Genomic DNA, 17,189 nt, shown 5'->3' with positions numbered 1-17,189 from the left:
CCATAATCTTGAGGGAGGTCCGGGACATCAGAAGGAGTGTCCCTAAAGGATTTTATGAATGTGAAACCCAAATTCTTTGATGGAAATGGAGTTATCATTGCCCTCACCCGTTGGATCGAGAAGATTGAATCGGTCTTCGAGATCTATGCGTGCTCCGAAGCACATAAAGTGAAGTTGGGTTGCACCTAATCCTACATCAACTTGGAAGGAGAACGAAACGTTTCCTTATAAAGGGTTGTGGATACCTTCCTTGTCACAACGCGTTTTAAAGTCGTAATGGTAGTAGATCCCATAAGAACTCTGTAGTTAAGCGTGCCCGGGCGAGATCAATTCAGGGATGGGTGACCCCCTAGGAAGTTTCGTGCCGGGAGCCCAAAGCGGACAATATTGTGATACGTGTCATAGGGGGATGCTACAGTGCGTCTGTATCAAAGATAGTTCATATTAGTGGGAAGTTATCTAGTCGGTAGTTATTTCCTTTTGTAACTGTTTGTTGGCTCAGACTATATATAGCCATTTAGCTTGCATTTGTAACCAATTAGTCATTCCAGAATTCAAGAAAAGAAAAAAAAGAACATTTCTTTATCGAGTTGTTGCTGCACTCAAACTTTGGCAATTGAAGGAGGCTTTTCTGATTTTGATAGGACTAAAACCAATAGGTATTGGTTTGTTTTTCCATTGATAATCAATCTATAGGTCTAGATTGGCTATCAATATATCCTTTACATATTGTTTCCACTACAATCTCAAAAAAACCTCCAAAGGTAAACACCATGCACACGCATCATAAAATTAACTAAGAAAAGATAAATAGCTAACTAACTTTCAAAATTAAATAACAAGGGTTTTGGAACATCAAGATACTAATAAGTAGCCGACCAAAATATTATAAAGTCACAAAAGCAATAATAGGGTTTTAAAGCTACTTAATCTAACTAAATTTACAAGGCTACTGCATATTGCTAATCCAAATATATGAAAAGAAATTATGTCACCAAAGATAGCCAATTTCTTAGAATTTACCGTTCCAAAGACCATGTTTGTAACATCCCAAAATTTAAGATCAAAAATTTCATTTTTAATATAACAATTTAGAAAACAGTTTATAAGAAAAATCATCAAGTCATATCATTTCATCACAAGCACAATCACATGTATCAAACCATATCATGAAAATAATAATGCTATCAGAGTACAATCCAAAAAATGGCATAGTGTGGAAATCTGGTGTGTGTGTGTGTGTGATGCGCAGCTACCGCGCCAGCTCCTTCCCATTCGCTGAAGAGGTACCTGAAACAAAACTGAAAACTATAAGTATGAAGCTTAGTAAGTTCCCCCAACATACCACATACCACATCATTACATAACTATATACTATCGGGCAATTTTAGGGTGCCTGACCTACCCTGTTTGGCAATTTTGGGTGCCAACCTACCCTGTCCGGTAATTCTGGGATGCCGATCTACCCTATCTTGAAATTTTGGGGTGCCGACCTACCCTTCGGCCCTTACCACCGTAACGTGGGGACTATTCCCCCTACTGCTTATCATCATATCATGCTAGTATTTTATCATAACAAATAACACATATTAGATAATTATCACGAAGACAATCATCTCTACTATAACTCTTATTAGTGGGTTGGCCTTGGTGCCTTAGACCCACTTCTACTGGAAGGTAACTCACCTCGTTGTGGGATCAACTCCTCTCAATTCCTACACATAATGATCTTCCTTAATTACCATTTCATACTCTTAACCCCTTTCGAGGGTCAATTCAAGTCAAAGTCAAAGTCAAGGTAAACACCTTGGTCAAAGTCAACTCTGGGTCAAAGTCAATATCTGGTTGACTCAACTCGCCGAGTTGACCCACCAACTCACCGAGTTCCATAATCCTTAGAATGATAAAAGCTTCGACCCTACTTGCCGAGTATTTCAAGAACTCGTCGAGTTCTCCTTCATACAAAGTCGGAACCTTCTATAACTGAGTTGCCGATTTCATCCTTGAACTTGTCAAGACTTGCACCATGCAAGACGGTACATCTAGTTATGGACTCACTGAGTTCTCCATGAACTCGTCGAGTTCTTCTTCATGAAGTTGAGACATAGTGTAGAACTCGTCGAGTTCCATGATCTTTAGGTCTGTAATGATCCCAACTGGCTGAGTCTTCTTCCAAATCAACACATTGCTCATTAGCAGAAGATGTTTGGGGAAACTACGACCCGACTCGTCGAGTCCTTATATGTCCAAAACTATTCAGCCGATTTCAGTCCGCCTTAATGCATCCACAACATAGATCTAACCCCTAGGGTCCATATTACATGTTTTCCTTCCATCAGCATGTAACATAATATTTTTTATTATTATTGTCATCTATATCGTTTAATTCTATAAAGAAATTAAATGACTAGATCAACAAAATATATGTTGTGATTTCTATATTTGTTATAAAGAATATTTATTTGAAAAATATACTAGGAAATCATCTCAGTATTTATATGATGAGCTAAAGAAGATATTTAATCTTTTCACAAGTCTTTTGGTAATCGATTCGTAACCATAATTTCGAAAATAGAGCACACAAAGGCAATGGCCCGATTGCAAGGTACGTCGGTCGAGGGTGTTTAAATTGATTTTTCATAGTTACATTAAGTAGTTAAATGTTTGTAGGTTTTGGATGTATACATATTTTATTATAGGGATAATGACTTAAAAAGGTAACGAAATTTCAAAATGTACAAAAAAGACCATTATCTTTTTTTAGTACACAAAATATCATTTTACCGGCTATTGTTAGTTACCTGGTTTTCAAATGTTCAAAAATACCATTGTTGTTTTTAGTACAAAAAATACCATTAAGGTTACTATTTGTACACAGAATACTAACGATGTACACATGTACTCAAATAAAACATTGTGGTAACCAGTTACTTCAAGTACATGGAAAAATGACTTAACTGTGTTATTAACTTCATTGTTGTTGGATTATGTAGATTACAATCACCGGAGATCATGAACCGTCATATCGGTTCACAACATATGTGCAAATTGCTTTCATTCCTTCACTCGATCATTCTTGTGGTAACAAGAGAAGTAAGTAGGTAACAACCTTAGGTAAACATTCTTGCTTCCCGATCACATTTATGCCTCAAACCTAAAACATATATACGTTATATAGATGAACATTTTATACATGAATGTTAACCGTTCATTAGTGTTGCGACACAAGTGAGACACAAAGGAGAAATGAGTGTGACATTATTTCTTGAGAATTCCTAAATATGGGTTTAGATACAAATTGATCGAGCGATCGAATGAAAGAATGTACACACTTGGTGTGAACTGGTACGACGGTGACTAATCTCCAATTACTATGTTCTATATAATCCGGAAACAACAAAGTTAACAAAAAGTTCTTTGAAAAAACAACAATGTTTTTTTTAACTTTTATCACACCCCAAAACTGGAACGGAGAAAACGTTCGATGGTGGAGGACATTATGTATAGTATCACAACACAACATAATAGTAAACAAGCAAACAATATCATCCATTACATTAATAATATAATTTAATACAAGTGTGTTATGTATAGTTTATACGGCACCAAAAATGTAAATGAAAATATAAAATGAGTCTTGAATGTGCTCAATCTTCTGAAAAGCTGGCATCGGTACCTGTTTACTGATGACCTGAGAATATAAGTTATTTTGAACGAGTTTATCAGCTTTAAAGCTGGTGAGTTCATAAGTATTTTAGTGTCATTGTTTGTATCAAAATGTTTGCAACATTGTTTGAAATATGAGTTTATAAACGTTTGTAGTAAAAGTATGTGAATGTTTGTAAATGTTTGTAACTCCTAGAAAATCCTATATTTTTTACTAAAAGTAGCCTTCTACCAGGGCACGACTGTTTTGTATGTTTGTTTCTTGTAAAAGTGTATAATTCTCCCAAGTGTAACTATCATTATCAAAATATAGTTTATACATTATTGTTTATGTGAAATGATCACAAAGCAAATGCAAAGGGAAATTAATATAGTACTGTAGTGTTGTATTATAGTAACTACTGCTATACTAACAACCTTAAACCAGATTTATATCAAGGTATTATGTGATTAATTGTACCATACTATCGACTATGAACAAGACGATCTAAGACGTCGGAAGTAATGACATTTGGCACTCAAAGACCTGTAGGTCCTACTGTAGCTAGCAGCAAGGTGTAGGGTAGTCAATCCAATATAGATCTATACGCAAACTCACACTATCCCTCCAGGAGATTCTGGCTACAAATCGGGCCATGGTAGTGAAGACATGGCCCGAAACAGTGGTTCACATTTATGTTATAGTATACTTGTATATGTAATGTATGTACTAGTGTAGTGAATGTATTGTCTCTCATCATAGTATCGTTGTATAGTTTCTCATAATAGTATTGTTGTATAGTTTCTCATCATAGTATAGTTGTATAGTTTCTCATCATGGTATAGTTGTATAGTTGCTCATAATAGTAAGTATTGACTCATGAATGAACTAGCTCTTTGTATGCTTCATTGAACTAGAGGTAATGAGTAGTATATCCCTAACTATACCTATTATAGTTGCTAGTAGAATCGTTTGTATGACTGAATGTATTGAATTGGGATAAAAGTTTTTATATCTATACATATATACATATTATATAACTACGGATCCAATAACACTCAGACAAACAACAGGGTACTCTAAGTCCACAACCAAACAAGGAGCAGGAAATAAAGTGACTTGGCAGTCCTAAGTCCTTCAATCCTTACTTATATAACTATATATGTAATAGACATGGTTATAACAATATATAAGTTTGAAAGATGTAATAGAAAAGGTTCTATAAATAAAAGTGAATTTGATAAAAGTTTAACATGTAACATAGTATGATAAGTAGTTTGAAGTCATTTGTTTGGTAAAACAGTTTGAAAGTATAGTAAATTCATATGTTTGATAGTTATTAATCACATGTGATTGATATAATAAATTTGATATTCAACTTGTATTCCCCCCCCCCCCATAAAAGCATTTAAAATCATTTAAAAGGTTGATTAACAGGTATGAACTCACCTGTAGTGAGTCGTTTGGATGAAAGTGTTGGATAAGGTGCTAGGGGTCAAGTGAAGACTTGAACTCACACACTGATCCTATTTAACATATAAATACACATATATGTATCTAATTAGTGATTATAACACTAATTAAGTAAGTAAAGACACCCTAGAACATGGAAAACACTTTGATTCAAGTGTTATAAGATCATAGGGATGCATTAAAGGGTTGTAGGGCTTTGCTTTGAAGTTTAAAGTGCAAGAGTAAACTCATATAGAGTTTACGGCCCTAGTGGGTTTACGGCTGTAAACTCATGGTAACTCCTACCATTTAGTTGTTTAATGTCCTTAGTTCATATAGGAAGGGTTCTAGTCCAATAACCAAGCATTAGGAAGTAGTGGTGGCATATATGCACCACCTTAAGGTGTTTACGGCCCAAGGAGATTGCCTTGGCTGTAAACCCATGTGTTCTTAGGCATTCTTGGTGTTTTTCAATGGTTTAACAAGTAATCTATGTATATAACTAGTTAAGAGGAGTGTACTTACTTATAGGAGGCTTGTAAGACTGTTTAAGGTCCAAGAACACTAGTGTGTGTTCTTGGTGTTCTTGGTGAAATGAAGAACATTTGAAGATCTATCAAAATGAAAGGATGGATAAAATCATGTATAACTACTAGATGAAGAGTTGTAACCACAAATCAAGAGAAGAAATACTTACATATTTGGATCATTTGGATGAAGATCTTATGTTACTTGAGAGAGAAATGAAGGATTCTTGATCTTGGAAAGTGAGAAATGAAGGACGAAAGGAGTAAACTCATGCTTTAAGCAAGAGTTCACGGCCACAAGGGAGTTTATGGCCCAAAATCCTATATTTTGGCCGTGAACACCCTATTAAGGTATTAAATGTTTGATTGTCACTCAAAAACCCTAGAAGGTACTTCCTTTCGTTTTTTTCTTTTGAAGGATTAAGATTAATGAAGGGATATGTAAATGGTTTGGGCTAGGCTTAGCATGTGATGTGTTTTGTTTTGTGTCTGTAATTTTACTTTATGTTAATTTGAACTTTGTTGTGTTTACTACCGTAAACACGTTTATGGCCGTAAACGTGTTTACGGCCGCAAACTCAGTTTGCGGTCCAGATGGGTATATATAGTGTAGGAGCTTGTCTTTTGGGGGGTTGGTTGCTCTAGAAGTTTACTGTCACTCTTGAGTTGTACCTGACGATTTCTTGTGTTTAATCGTGTGCAAGCTCAATTCATTTATCTTACTGTGTTACTCTTGATTCATGTTTGTTTGATTATCAGTCTTAGATCTGGAATCGGACCTAACAATTGGTATCAGAGCAGTAAACTGGTATCAAACTCATCCAATCAAGATTTTGCATGTTCAAGTTGTTGTTTTCATCAATTGGTTATTGGATTTTGCGTTCTGAGCTTTGAAGAAACATCTTACGTCTGAAAAATACGAGTTTTAAAGGTTGATTGAGAGTTTACTGCCAACCGTAAACTCTGTTTACTAACCATTTAGAAACTGTAATCACTAAATACTCATACACAGTAAACAAGTTGAAGAACCGTAAACATCAAAACCGCAAACACCAAAAACCGTAAACCCATAAAACACAGTAAACCCAGAACCGTAAACACATTGCCGTAAACATCTAAACCATAAATACCATACCGTAAACTCTGTTTACGGTCACAATCTTTTCAACTAACCTCAACAGTAAACTCTTTTGGAACTGTTAAATCACTTTCAAATGGATTCTTAAACTCATTTTCAAGAACTTGGTGCTGTTATGGGGACTACTACACGCATTCCGAGATTGATGTCTACTGAAGGTTTTCCCGAGTGGAAATACAGAATCGAAAAATACATCAAAATGAAAGATTTCAAGATCTGGAGAAGTATTATTAGAGATCCTGTCAGAGTCACGATGACAGTTAGAGGTCAGTTGATTGACAAAGCCATTGAAAATTACACTGATGAAGAGTTTGAATTGGTTGAAGAACAGGAAAGAGTATTGGCTACTCTAACCATGGCATTATCTCCTGATATTGCTCAAGGTTTTCGTGAGTACACTTCTACAAAAGCTGTATGGGAAGCTCTTATTGAGGTCTACAAGGGCAATGAAGATATGAAAAAAAGTCGGCAGGACATGTTAAGACAAAAATTTAACATGTTTAACTACATTCCAGCAGAAACCCTTGAGGCTCAATTGCAAAGGTTCACCGCTCTCACAACTGACATGAACATTTCAGGAATTTATTTGTCCAAGTCATAAATCAACAAGAAACTTCTAAATGCACTTCCTCGATCATGGGATATGAATGTTGCTGTAATTAAGAAAACCAAGGACTTAAACCGTCTCACTCTTGCAGAAATCATGGCAGTCATCAAAGCCTGTGACATTGATGACAAACAGAGAGAAATCAACCACATGAATTCATATTCTACTGCAAACCTTGGTGTTTCATCCAACAATGCAGCACTATTATCCTTCATGACTTCCTCTGGTCAAGCTTTCACAGTTCAACAACCTCAGATTCAAACCCTCAATGCTGCAACACCAATCCCTCAACATCAAACTTCAAGTGTAATATCTCCACAAACTATTTCTGCTCCCAATATGTCAGCCAAAGTCCCCTCTTCAAACACCAAAGAATCTGATGAAAATCTTGCTCTAGCCACTGGGCTAGTTAATTGCTACAATGTCTTTGTAGCCGGAGATCTTCCACCTTATCTATCCTTTGCTGACAAGGACCAGATACATCCCAAAGATGTAGAGGAAATGGACATTACTTGGTAGATTGCCATGGCTGTTTTCAGAGCCAAACAATTCGCCAAGAAAACAGGGAAAAACAACTGGGCTATGAATGCTGGCAAAAAGGTGGGATTCAACAAAAGTATGCTGAGATGTTTTAACTGTCACGAGCCGGGTCACTTTGCTCGTGACGGCCCGAAGCCAGATTGCAGAGTCAATAACAACCGACAGATGGTCGTAGTAAGAAACAATCGTGCAGGAGCAACAACCAATGGAGAAACAGCTATGGTTGTTCAATCATTTGATTGGGAGGATCAAATTCAAGCTTTAAACATCAAAGGGTCAAAAAATGCTCATCTAGCTCAGATTGATGATGTTGCTTCAAAGAACAATGATATTGATCCTGAGGCAGAGATAATGGAACTGCAGTTTACCCTAATGGTTTCTACCTCCTCTGAACCCAAGAAAAGCAAGGTAAATCTACCGTCTTGTTCTTTTGCTTGCAAAGAATATGTTACACTTCTTCAAAATGAAATTCAAACTTTACGTAGACAAGTAGAGGACCTTAAATATGAGGGTTATCAACTTAGGAAGGGACAGAAACCACTTAAGGCCCAACTGGAAGCCAAAACAAAAGATTTTAGAAAAATTCAATCAGAATTCAGTGAAAAGTGTGAAATTTACGATTATACTAAGAGACAACTTGATGCCGTGACCAAAGAACTTGATGAGTTAAAAATTAAAAGTGGAAAAACAGATGTCAGTTTCAAAAATTATTCTCCTTCTAGCAAAAGAGTTGAGTCTTTGTATGAAACCCAATTGAAATTTAAGGAAAATCAAAACAAGGGTTTAGGGTATGATTGTGTTTCTCCTCCTTTTAATCATAACTACACATCAATCCCTTTGACACAGGACGGAACTAACAGAGAGTCACATCTTTGATATGGCAAACCTGCTGGTTTTGTTTCAAGAGGTTTTATTAACATTGAAAGTACTAATGTTTCTACTTCCTCTACAGATACACCCTTAGATCAGGCCAAGTGTGAAGCTGGAGAATCTGTTTCTGTTTTTAATTCTGATTTTTCTATTGTGAACAAATTTGAGTGTGTTTCTAATGATAAGACTGAAAAAGCTCCTTGTGTTAGCTCATCTTTGGATAATGTTGAATTTAATTTTTTCGATATGTTTGATGAATTGTTTGGTAATTCTGATGCTTGTAATTCTCATGAGGAATCATCAACTCCACAAGTCAAATCAAATGAGGCACCCTCACTTAATTCTCATACATGTTCTTCTAAAAAGAGAAAGAGTGTCTGTAAAGAAAATAAATCTAAAAAATGCAGTACAGATTCAAATAATAAACAGATTTGTTTTAATTGTGAAGTTCGTGGTCACATAGCTAGAAATTGTCAAAATAGGATCTTTGTAAACTATCTGTCACCAAGAGGGGAGAATGAGTCTCGAGGAAGGTCTTTAATTAGAAAATCCTCAAGAACTCGCTCTCAAAGTAAGGATCAGAAAGATAGTAAGAAAAGAAAAGGGGATGTTTTTCAAACAAATAAAAAGGTTTTTACTAACAAAACTCGAAACAGGTTGTCAAAACCGAACAAGGCTCAGCCAAGATCGGTTTCGTCAACAAGCAATTCTAGATCTTCTACTAATTTTGGTAGAAAATCCAGAAGGTCTATGCAAACTCCTGTGAAGTTTATTTCAAAATCATCAGAGACTGTTGTAAAACCTAAACTTCAATGGAAGCCCAAATCACTCTCTAATTCATTGTTACCTCCCTCTGAAGTGATTAGAAATGAAGATTCTAATTTGCAAATTTTAAAATCTAAATCAGAAAAGGTGAAAAGGAACCCACGACAGTGATGACCTGGGTTCCTAAGTCTAAATGATTCTGCTCATTTTGCAGGGGCAGTTGTGGAGGAATATCGTGCGTCCTTGGTACGTTGATAGAGGCTGTTCCCGACATATGACTGGAGACATCTTCCAGCTGAGCGAAATTCAATCTTTTAATGGGGGTTATGTTTCCTTTGCGGGCGGAGACGGTGGAAAGATCACACAGTGCGAAACTGTTACGAATGGAGTGTTGAGCTTTGAAAACGTCAACTTTGCACCCGAATTAAAGCATAGTTTGTTGAGGGTTTCTCAGATATGTGACAAAGGCTACTCAACTCATTTTACTGATAAAGAGTGTATGATTCTCAAGCCTGGCATCGTCATCCCAGAAGAATGGATTCTGGTCAAATCAAAACGGGATGGGAATGCCTACATCATTGATATGAACAGTAACCTACCTGAACAAGTCACTTGTTTATTCTCAAAGGTTTCCAAACACAATGCAATCTTATGGCATCGAAGACTTGGTCATGCTAATGCGAAAAACCTGAATCGTCTTGCGAAAAATGAGATGGTCCGAGGCCTTCCTATCAGAGACTTTATCACGTTTGAAAAATGTGTTTCCTATGCTGAAGGCAAACATCATCGAAAACCATATTTTCCCAAACAAATCAGCTCAATCAATCAAGTGCTTCAACTATTGCATATGGACTTATTTGGTCCGGTCAACTTCCTGAGCATCAACAGAAGCTCGTACTGTCTTGTTGTGATTGATGATTTCTCTAGATTTACGTGGGTCTTCTTCTTATCCAACAAAACAGGGATTGCTGATCTGATAAAGAAGTTCGTGGTGATGATTGAAAAGCAGACTAACAATCAAGTGAAGGTGCTTCGCACTGACAATGGAACTGAATTCAAGAATTCGGTTCTTGATCATTTTTGTGCAGAAAATGGGATAGTGCATCAATATAGTTCTGCTCACACGCCTCAACAAAACGGTGTTGCTGAACGGAGGAACAGAACATTGAAAGACGCTGCAAGGACAATGCTTTGTGACTCTAAGCTACCTGTCTTCTTTTGGGCCGAGGCGACTAACACTGCTTGCAACGTGCAGAATCGTGTTCTAATCAACAAAGCACAGATGAAGACACCATACGAGATTCTTTATGGACACAATGTAACGACCAAAAAATTTCAACATAATTTAAACTTTTCAAAACAATTCATTTTAATAACATTATTACAAAAAGGTTTTCAATACATTATTTATCTATGTATTCCCAGGTCCATTTCATAAAACATAAACGCGAGGAACGGTACGATCAAGCCTTCACCTTGCCACAGTCTCCTAAAGAACCTGAAAAACATTAAACCACAACTGTAAGCCCGAAAGCTTAGTGAGATACCCCCAAAATACCAACCACATATACGCCCTTCCAGGCCACGACCTTCCGGTCCAAAACATATTGCTTTTCGGCCCATAACATATTGCCTTCCGGCCCATAACATATTGCCTTCCGGCCCATAACATAACAAGCATACATAACATAACAGAACATTAAACAGCCATGCATATTGGGTCAAACTCCAGTCCAAACAGCCCTGTGTACATAACATGCAATCATATAATAGTTCACAGTCAACAAATCGATCAAACATATCACATCACATATCATCACCCTAACCAGGATACCGACCTAACCGATCACTAGCATAACATCACCCTACGTCTCAGCCAAAATACTACTTACGCACATACGCCTTTCCAGGCCATGACCTTCCGGTCCACATAACATAGAATGCCTTCCGGCCCATATCATAATGCTTTCCGGCCCATAACATAATGCCTTCCGGCCCATAAGATAATGCCTTCCGACCCATAACGTAATGCCTTCCGGCCCATATCAAGCAATACCATAACAAACAACTCTCTGGATTTCCATCCGATAAAGGGTCGACCTTGGTGCCGTAGACCCTGTCGATATAGTGAGGATAACTCACCTCGTGAATGCCGATACTCTGAACGGAAGAAGCAAACTCTCAAACCACCAACTCACCACAAATCCCGAACTAGCCAACATAACAAGCATAAGCATAAGGTCAAACATACTTCCACTTATCGGACCAAGACCAAAGTCCGAATCTCACACAAAGTCCAACATTGGCCCAATTTACCAAATTGGGCCCACCTCACCAAATGGGCCTAGATCTAATATCCCTCATATTAATTGGGCCCAAAATACTATATTCATAATTTCCAGACTTGGCCCAAGCACCAACAGCCCACAATTGGCACAACTCAAAAGCCCAAAAGAAAGTCCACAGGAGGAGTAAGCTGGGCGTACCCTCCTTGGTACGCTGGGCATACAACAATGATCACCAAAAGAAAACGGGGCATTGGCCCGCTACGCGGGGCATACTCGAAGGTTACACGGGGCGTAACTGCGAGATCCATTAAGCCTCTCTAACCTCTTAATGGCTTAAGCTCTTAAGCCCAAACTTCAGATCCATAGGCCAAATATGATTAGAAATCATAAAGTCTCAGACTTTATCACTTGGGATGTCGTTAAGCCCTTAATTCAAGGTCTTAATCCATTAAGACCTATATATCTCATACATGGAATAGCTACAGCCCTTGGGACCTCATTTTTATCACTCAAGACCTCTCCAAAGGTCTGAAAGGACAGATAATCTTGACCAAATCGAACTATACCACAAGGTGGGGACTTTTGGGACAAGAATGGTGACAAAGCTTCAAGATACATAGATCTATGCAATATGAAGGTCAAGCAAGAAACTTTATACCTCAAACAAGCCCCAAAGGGTGATATTTCTTCAGATCTACAAGCTCCACACGTTCTTCTTCTTCTTTGACAACTTCCCTTTTCTCCTTCAAGCCTTTCTTTTGCCAATACAAGGTTTTCAAGATCAAACACACCCAAATATGAGAGGATACGAGATCTAGGGTTTCTCTGAGGTTGAAGATGAGCATAAGGAGGCTGAGGGGTGAACCAACATGTTCCTTATACAGTGGCTGACCCTAAAAATAGGGTTTGGGGTTTCTGAGAGTACGCTGGGCGTACCTCCCTGGTATACTGGGCGTACTCACTGGGCCAAGCTAGGCGTACGTCCAGCTTACGCTGGGAGTACCCAGCCACCTTTCAAAATCAAAAGCATGCATACATGGGACTATTGTTGGGTTATGAGCAATCTAACACTCCTAAGTGTACATGCAACCCTAAATACCTTGGATCTATGTTTTCTCTATTATACATGCAAATATGAACATCCAAGGTATTATCCTAATCTAGCATACAAAACTATCAATATAACAAGATAGAATACATACCTCTTTGATGTATAATGTCTTCATGAAGCTTGAGTGCCTAGTGCCCCAAGTGTGACACCTCAAATGGTTCACACAACACCAAATACAGTTGGAATAACTTGAGAGAATTCTACACTTCATGAAAATCGGCTAGCCCTTTCTTACTCTCTAGTGGCCGATTTTGTCAAGAATAATATCTTTATATAGTGTTACAATTAGGGCAAACCCTAATTGTCATGAATTTCCATTTCCTTGGATCCATGGGTTCAAATACACCATGGAGCATCCATGGAGCATCATATGGGTTTTGGCCCAACTAGATAATCCATGGAGTATTAGCCCACTATACAAGTATGGATGATTTACACAATCAACCCATATATTTAATTAGTCTTCTTTTGATCACTTAATTAATCCTAGATTAATTCTTGATCAATACTAATTAAATAATCTTATTATTCTTATTATTAATATACTAGAACTTATAATATATTAATAACCATAAGTGTCTTATTTCTCTCATTTAGTCAATCCAAGTGCATGATGCCATGCAACCCAAATGGACCATGCCGGGTCGGGTCAAGTCTTACCAATTATAGTTATGGACTTAGACATTAATCCAACAGTCTCCCACTTGGATAAGTCTAAAACTATTATTGCGTATGACTTCAGGAACCAACTGGCAATCGTAGCTGTCAAAAGCTTCTGTCGAACTTTGACCTTGTAGATGAACTCTGACCTTTGTCAATGACTTGTCCATTAGATAAGGGATCATATATTCCTCCATTCTAGATATCATATGGACTGAGACATGGATTATAATCATTCTCTCTGTCCATTTGTTTTTTCCCGATTTCCGATTTATGATGACTGACTAATTGAACAAATCAAATCAGTCTTGGCCCGGCCGAGCACTTCCATTTGTCATCATCAAATCATCGAGGGGCCCACAGATATCGCTTTTATCCCGAAGGTAAAAGGAATGGATAAACTTCGACTCATATGGCTTGTTCTACTACTTGTTGAATCATACACAAAGGCACGTTTTATAGCACCGAGTTACCAAATGCGGTTTCGTGCAATCAATGTACAACCAACTGATAGTAACAACTCATATCTCTAGGTTTGAAGAATATAAGATATTATCGTCTCATGATCACTCGTGATAAAATCCATGAAGTGATTCCAATGAGCGCGGGTTGAACCCAATACTCAGAACTTATGAGCACTCATGAGTGTTGTAGTCCTTTGTCCAACACCTTAGACATCTACAAGCCAACCCATGACAGTCTTAATTCATATCTACTTCCAACATATGACCGACTGTGGATGGTTTGAATAACTTAGTCATTCCGGAAGAATAACCTAGTTTATTAGGGAAGTCAAAACATGCAAAGTGAAACACAATAATAATTGAATCCAATATGGTATCAAAACCTATGAACATAAATAAAACACCTTTTATTTATCACCATATGATTACACATTATTCATTGTATACTGTTTCAGCTATCAACTTTATTCTTGAATTTAAAACAATAGTTGTCCCATGCTGAAAGCACGTACACTATGTTTTCTAAACACTAGTCATGCCACACACCAAGTATGCATACTATGTTTGTCTATGATCTTTACTTTGTGAACTAGATCAATTGAACATAACTTCAATGATTCTCTTTTCACACTCCGAAATCCTTACTGCAAATGCAAGAATTCCAAATTCATGTCATTTACTGAAATCTGTTAGATTCTAAACTTATATGCATTGATCCTCTTGTAATGATTATGCACAAAGTCAGAAAGACTTGACAACAATCATTACAGAGCATTCCAAAGGAGATCAACTCCTTGGAATCATCCTTCTTGCATTAAGTTTCCTTAATCTTACATAGATTGAAAATTCTAACTTTGAAACATTTCCATATTCCATTTCGACTATCACTTCTGAACAAGAGTTGCCTCCTTACAGATTATGTCAATATGGTCCTTCCAGAATTATCACTATACTTCCAACTGTCCTTGAGCAACCAATCTTTGGTAAACCTTAGATTGTCCTCGACAATTGTTTAATCCTTTTAGTCATATCCAGTTCTAAACCTTTTCCCTTCTTAATGCCCCAGGCATTTGGAAACTTTTAGAAAGGATGAATATAGCACATGTAATCGATCCTATATCCGAAGCATATGGGATACGATTCATGATGTCTCACATAAAGACTAAACCAGTCTTTTGCTATAACATTTCCATTTCTATTTGCCAAGTTCTCATAATTTAGATTATGAAAAGGGATGTCGTAATCTTAATCGAATTTAAGAACGCAAATAATGGACCCATATAAAGAATTTCCTTATGTTGAGCCATTCCTACATGAAATTCATATATATCCTTGACTAAATGATTAAAACCTCACGATCTAAGCTTATAGATTTGAGATGAAGTATAATTTCCTCTCTCTTAATTATAGCAAAACAACTTTTTCCCAATTGAAACCTTTTGTTTTCTATAATTAACATTGCTAACTTGCAATCTTTATCATAATTCTCATGCTCCCACTAACATGATGATCATTAGCATAACACTTATGCTCCCACTAGCTTTGACATGTACTCAGAAATCAGCTGGACTTCTAGAAATCAATACTTTATTGACTTTCTTACCAAAGTTCAGATTTCTGATACTGGATTGTTTTGATATAACTTTATCAAAATCATAGACATTCCCTTAGATAGAACACTTGTGTGTCTACACAATTATGAAGAGGGATGCCGTAATCATAATGGTTAGACCTTTTTGCCACTTCTCACAAGTCGAGGTTAGTGTGCCGGTAAACCACACACGCTCCACTAACGACTTTGAGAATGCAAATATCACAATTGCTACCTAACTAAAATCTACTTAGTGAAAGTGTTTCCTCATCATCATTTTCATGAATTGGAGAGAAACCTTATGACACCTAGATTTAATGGTGTATGTGTTCTTATCCATGTGAATTGTCAAAACCATAGTCACAAGACAAGGATAATGACAAAACCGAAATCAAATGGACTGAACTCAATCTTAACTTCTTGCCACTGGCAACTCAAGGGCCTGCCATTGCTTCCAAGTTGTTGTGCAACCAATTGAGAACTCTAAGAACTCATATGCAAAGCCAACTTTAACTAGAATGGGCACAAAATATGTCAACACGATAGGTTATAAACCTCAAGTTGTGTGCTAGTGAGGAACTTATATTTTATTCTTGATTAGTTCTTGAGACTTTCAAGACCTTTTAGACTCCCACTGTCCTCTTGACCTATAAGACTCCCTTGTCAAACATCCAAGAGATAGTGTGGATTCTAATCAAGACAAACACTTCACACAATTGGCCTTAGTTGGTCTTTGTTTTATCCAAAACATCACAACTTACCAACTTCAAATGAACAAGAGTAGGACACTTTTACTCTTACATTTGACACGTGTTTTAAACCTTCTTAAAGACATGTCACTCAAATTACAATCTTGGAGTATGACTCTAAGACTTGTATTGGAACGAAGTATGACTCATCTTCTTGATTTAACCATTTCAACAATTCAAGATCCCTTCTTCTTAGTCATAAGAATGCACTAAGACTTCCTTAGAGAATTAATTTTGATATGGTTTCTTAATCATTAAGATGATCACAAAACTGATACTAAAGTACTCTCCCATCTTTTCAGATTTGAGAAACTTTTATCCTTCTGCCTAATTTGATTCTTCTTATCCGCTCTGCCATGCATTGGAACCTTTTTCCGATGTCTCAGAGTTACACTTAAGCATGTAAGTATAATCATATTTACTGAGCTTTAGTAAACTATGACAAATAGTCTTATCGATCTTTTGTGGTGGACTTGACCAGTGCACAAGAATGTGTACTCGATCCCTTAGTCCTTCACTTGACTCACACATCCATGTGAACAAGTAATTAGTCTTAATTTTCCAATACTTGAAAGTTCTCATTCATCATGCTGTACAACTTGCATGATTCCAAGTCCCGATCCAATTGAGACTTTGGATGATGAGAATCTTTCCTTATTTGGTAAATTTAGACATTACCACAAATGAAAGAATCAATTTCACATTTCCACTCTTGCTATTAATGGAAAAATATAAGCAACAATTTTTCCTCAAATGCCATTGTAAGGATATTTTAAAATAA

This window comes from Lactuca saligna, chromosome 2 (genome assembly GCF_052625555.1).
Source record: "Lactuca saligna cultivar CGN05327 chromosome 2, ASM5262555v1, whole genome shotgun sequence".
Lineage (NCBI taxonomy): Eukaryota > Viridiplantae > Streptophyta > Magnoliopsida > Asterales > Asteraceae > Lactuca > Lactuca saligna.
This window is presented reverse-complemented; position numbering follows the sequence as displayed.